The sequence below is a fragment of the Diorhabda sublineata genome, chromosome X (genome assembly GCF_026230105.1).
Source record: "Diorhabda sublineata isolate icDioSubl1.1 chromosome X, icDioSubl1.1, whole genome shotgun sequence".
Classification (NCBI taxonomy): Eukaryota; Metazoa; Arthropoda; class Insecta; order Coleoptera; family Chrysomelidae; genus Diorhabda; species Diorhabda sublineata.
In genome coordinates, this window is record NC_079485.1 from 8702643 (window position 1) to 8709160 (window position 6518).

Consider the following 6518-nt stretch of genomic DNA (forward strand, 5'->3'; position numbering starts at 1 on the left):
GTATTGTATAGTTAATTTTCCTTACCTCAACTCCGTAATTACAAATACATATCTAGGACGGTAGTGCCTACCCCCTAAACATTGATTTCTCGCCATTATGATCACTTGATACTATATACATATATTATTATAAATTCGAGTGAGAACTATGTAAAATTTCCAATAGTGGCGCTGATTTTTTGGGAGACGAGTTCATAAAGAAATAGTATTCTGGTCATGTTCTTTTGAAATATGTATTTGAAATATTCTTTACAAATGAAAAGTAAATAAATGTGGTCTACGTTAACAATGAGATTTTAAAAAGCATTTTAGCTCCAACCACATAAAGTATTTTGCTTTGGTTATAAATATTTGTTGTTGCTATAAATTTATTTATTTCAGTTTAATTTATAAAAGTTGTAGAAAGTAATTAGAATTAAATTCTTGCATCGCATCTTTCATTGTTAGAAATATCGACCATAAGGAATAAAATGAAAATATTGAATGAAGTACAATAATAGAAAGCATATCAGCCAATAAGAAAATAAAAAAATATTTGAATTGTAACCAACATAACTATTTTCATTAACCTAGTTGGCACGCACAGAAACATATCATCGCAATGTCCGTTTCCATTGAATTCCTAGACGAAAAAATCCAATTTTCAACTAAAAAATGCATTATGCGTAATAATTTTTTATAAATTTGTAGCAGAAAAAGTTTATTTTTTATTGTTAACGAAAAGTGTTCAATTAAAGACAATTTGATACAAATTTCACTGAAAACGTATAACATATAATTATAAGCCAAAATGTTTCATAAAAACATTTCCACAGAAACAGGCTGTTGCTCTCGTAGTCAATTTAGATCTTAGATTCGGACGTAGGTATTTTAAAAAATCAGAAACTGGGCAAAAACACGTTTTTGATATGTATTTAAAGCACTTCTCATATCACACTGTAAAAATAATTAGATACGCAAAACTGTCTACTACGACAATAATAGTCAAATTATAAATTGTAGTTGTAAGAAAACAGGGATAAAAAACAAAGTATTTACATTTAATATACTTTTAAAAAAATGTAAGAGCCATAATATAGGTCATGATCATAGTTTTTTTGACAACGCATAGAATGAAATATGGTATACTAGTTTTACTGACATGTATTCCTTTTTGGCAAATATTTTTAAACAGGTCCCTTCAATAGTTTTTTTTATAATAATCATATGAAATTAAAACGAATATAAAAAAGCAACCAAATTTTCAGATCTCAAAACAGTGAAAATACAGTTGATTTAAGAATCAAAATTGGTAAGTTCTCTAAATATAACGACTGATATCTTATCGTTAGCAACAAGAACCCCAGAAATAATAGAGGAATGGAATTATGGTTTAGGCTACAGAAAAACAAATACAATGCAATAGATTTCTATATTATAAACATTTATTGACTTTGTCATAGACATTATACTACCCATTTTGTATTTCATGGATGAGAATCATAAAAACTTCCAGGATACGAAAAAAGAGATGAAACAAATGGCAGATGTGGCTGAAAGAGGAAAGTATAAAATGTAAGCATGGCAAGAGAATATTGAGCAAAAGATTAATAATAAACACAAATAAAAGAATATTTATGATCTGAAAATGGAAATTGTCAATCGGAAGAGAAATAAATTTAGAAGATATTTTCAATTCAAATTGTTCGAAATTTACTGTAATTAATGAAGCGAATATTTTGTTTAATTCTTGTTAATAATTATTGTTTTTATTTTATCAGTGTATTAATCAATAGTCAAAGGACTGGAGGGATAGGAAAAGTAGCGTTGGTAAAACTGATAGAATCAACCTATGGAACCATGAATAAAAATTTTGATTTTCGTCAGAACAATCAAAAAAACAAAGTCGAGTTCCTCATTCATTTGTACCAGAATCACTGCGAGACACAACGAACTTCAGAATATTTTTGAGATTACCTCGTCTTTGCTTTATATACCACTTAATGATAACCAAAAAACATCATCTGGTGAATTACTTCAAGTATTAATTATATCACTGAATGTTAGTAAAACTAGTTTAAAAATGTTGGCATATTGGTAGATTAATAATGTTGAATTATAATAGTGATTATTAGTGAAACATTATCAATAATAGGTAAATAATATAACAGAATTTGATCTGATAGGGTGTTTTAAAAACAGACACCGTTTCAGTTTTCCTAAAGACAAAAAAATAATCAAATTCTGCTACATTTATCTAATATATTTCTATATAATGATCATTTTACTCTTGTGATATAATTTGACGAGACAATAATTTAAATTCATATATATATATATATATATATATATATATATATATATATATATATATATATATATATATATATATATATATATATATAGTAGAATATCGCAATTGGGAAGACAAATACATATTAAACATTAATTAAAATATGTATTAAAATATCTACAGATATTATAAAAGTTTAATCACGCTCTTAAATGATTTTTGTTTTTAAATATTTATCTGCAGCTTCGATTTTCTACGCTTATTATGCCATTTTGTAATTTGTTACCGATAATGTTTTAGGAATAAAACTGCATCGGCAACACTGTACTGTTACAGTCAAAACTGATTTGATGCAGGTAGATCCGGTTTTATTATAAAAGCGAAGGATGATGCATTTAGTGACTAAGTCAAAAGTTTGACCTTGGTCTTTTTATGTGTAGATAGTAACCGTCGAAGTAAGTTATCAACAGACTTAGAGAATCGTTTTTATTTACATGATGGTTCGTTGATGAGATGTTTATAGTTTATTGTTTGAATTTATGAACTATCAGATAGGTATACATGATTTACCACATGATGGTATCAAACGAAGATTACTTTATTTGAACTAGGTATACTGTGTCTAGTTTGTAAAATCATTTTGCTATCTGCGAATCCTTCCAATCATAGTGACGGTAGATCAACAAACTTACTGATAATCATTTGAAAAATATATAGGTACTATTATTTGTTTTGTATAATAAATGTTATGACATAACATGTGATAAATCTTTATCAGCTCTTCATTTATTTGTGAACAGGAAACAAGTTGATAGAATTTATCTAAAAAATCCTGATAGGAATTGTATGAAATATCAAAAACATTTAAATTACCGAGCTTATTGACGGTTACGATTCCTTTTAAGATATACAATTACCTATCTAATTGCGTTTATCCCGTTGGGTCGCTATTTTTTCATTAGTCAATTTAGCGCCTAGTTTTAAAATGTTTTAATTACATCGAACCCAAAATTCATGGTAGATGCAAGCCTTCCAACTTATATAAAATATTAAACTTCTTTTCTTTAGAATGCTTGTAGAAAATTGAAAACAACGGAGTTGCTATCCAACTTAATGAATCGAACAAAACAATCAGGTGTCAATCTATATAAATTTCTAGACAAATCAAATATTAAATAAAATTTTATTAACAGGAAAGTCTATTATTTCCGGTCGCGACAATATTAAATTAAGGTTTTTAGGTTAGATATCACAAAACTATTAGAAATTAATATCTGGTTCAATGACATGATTAGAAATATATTGTCATTAAAAGAAATATGAATATGAGTAGTTTGCGCAAAAGAAGAAAAAGTCATATGATTTTCAATTTCAAGACAAATTTAAAACAATACAGGTTAATTATTTTTAGTACAGTTTTGAGTTCCTCTGTCTACTTTAACTCTAACATTATTTTTATATTGGACAATACTTTCACCAACAAGAAAAAAGTGTACGTTTACCTGATGTATAAAATAAAAAATAAATATTTTCTATGTATTAAAAAACCTGATTCAATGTCCCACATTGCGCATTAGATTCGAAATAAATGTGAATCGAAAAATATCAGTAAAAGTTGTACTGTACTCATTCCAAAGTACCTAGGAAGAAAATAATACTCTGTTGTTGTCAATATGAGTAGATCATAAATGTCAAAGTTTTTTGTATCAAAGTATTATATGAGTGATAACTTTATGGTGTTGACATAATCGTAAATTGTGTTCAAAGAATGAAATATCATTTCTCCGTGTATTTGCAAAAATTTCCAGAGCTTCCGGTAAATGATGACAATAAAATAATATAATGAATTTCACCTGTTGGTACATTTATAGCAGCCAAGTTGAAAGGGCCCAATATTGGCTGAGATAATGAAACTGAAATATTATTTATTAACGTAAACTTCAACTTTGTATTAAAGTTCACAACAAAGTCATAAAACTGTGTAAAAATACCAACTGAACCAAACAAAACACACACACACATATATATATATATATATATATATATATATATATATATATATATATATATATATATATATATATATATATATATATATACAAGAAAATCACTGGTTCAATGTTGGAACATGTATCTATGTTTTTATATTTAATATTAATAATTGGTATTTTCACGTTTTGTCTTGCTAATTATAAAAAATCATAGAAAATATTGCCTATGTATGTACTTACATTAACTGATTACTTATTTATACACCACACAAAAATTTTTTTGTTTACTGTTGATTATATAAATCGATTTATTTTATGTCTTATAATTCGTAAAACGTTTTTTTTTTATTTTAAATACTCTGCAATAGGGCGACAAATTAAATGAAATCAAAAATTGGACTCAAATATAAAGACGCAATCAAAGTCCACTAAAAAGAATTAATTATCGGGTAACACAAAAAATTCTTGATTGGCCCTATTTATTTTAATTATAGCTAGAAATGTTCAAAAATTTTAATTGTTTTTTATTAATTAATTTCTATAATATCATTTGTTTTATATTTTTATGACTTTGTTGGACCCTCTATATATACGTGTTATGTAAGTTTAATAGGTAAGGTCTGCTCTTTACTTTCCTCTTATATTGTATGTATACTTACATGTCTCTGTGATGTAAATGAAAATAGTTGACAATATTAACTTTATGCGGAATTCAAGGTTCACAACCTTTGGCAGAATTTATTTTGTATATAATATATTTCTATGTACTTATACTTACTGTTTATTAAAATAGTAAATTTGCAAGCATATAAGCGGTTGTTTTTATTTTTAACCCGAAGAAAAAAAAGCAACACAAGCACTCGCTTACCGAAGTCCCGTATATAATAATACTTATATATTCACAGTCATCTAATATCGGGTTTTAAATGTGAAAATTCCTACACCTCAATTCAAACAATTCGTAACGTGTTAATTTCTGATTCTATTTAGAGTACAATTTCTTCACTTTCTTTTTATCATTTTTTCTTTGTGTATTGTTAAAATATTATTGGAAATCAAAGATTAAAGCATCTATAGCAGCAAGGAAAATATATGAAATTGAAGAGTACATATGATTGATGAGCTAACAGCACAGTGTTGATTAAAGGCCAGGACAAAATTGTCATACATCAATCCGATCCAATTTCGGTCCGAATTTGCTCCAAAGAACGGATCGATGCATAATCGGAAGGGGTGAAAACATATCCTACATGCTTCTGAGTTGTTTCCGAATTCCAGCTCCGGCTCTATACATTCGCCACTCTCGCCAGTCTTGATTCAATTAAAATCGCCAAAAGTTCTGTGCGCAAAATGTTTAAAAATTTTAGTAATTGCGATTTAGTTATAGTAGCACTTTGATTAGAAAAGGAAGATGAAGGAAACCGGAGAGGTTCCATGGAGAACAGAGGAAAACGCAAATTTTGGGCACATTCTGCTTGGAAAAGATTATCCGTAGAGGAGAATAGATAGAAGATAGAAGTTTTTATTTATCACCAATAAACTTCCATCTTTCGAAGGTACAAGTGTGTAAATATGTCATTGCTTATGCTAATAAAAATATTATTTGTTGTATGAATAAAAAAGATTTTTCAGTTAATAGATATATCGCTTAGTCTAAAATATCATTGAGGAAACAAAAAAATGCAACAGTAAATTGTATTTTGAAGAGAAAACCTTATTATAAATAAAAAATAAAAGGTCGGCGTCTTTTTCTCCAGTGATGACTGGCGCATTTGGTGCAACATGGTTTGGAAAATGTGGAGCTGCATATCATTTTCTTCCGATGACGTGATGGGCGCAGTTGTTGAGGCAGAGGATGTGTGGGCTGATGTTGACGGATACACATAGGTCATTGTAGTTCTTTGTTGGTTATTCGAATGAAACTGCTGCAAATCGTACTCTTGTACTACATCAAAAATCTTTCCTTTGGTAGCATATAGACGTAGATAATATTTAATAAGTACTGTACCTTTGACCTGTAGCTTTTCGGTATTGCTGGTTTGTCTGGTCATACAGTACTGGATACTTCTTCAATAGGCTCTTCCAGTTTTATACCCGACATTATTACCAATTTAGTTGAAAAAAAACACTGTCAAAACTATGATTTATAATTACATATTTCAACAGACACGGGTCTCGCAGTCATTAAAACGAATAGGATGCACGATCGGATGCATTATCGGACACAAGTCGAAAACTTGTGAATTACGATGTTT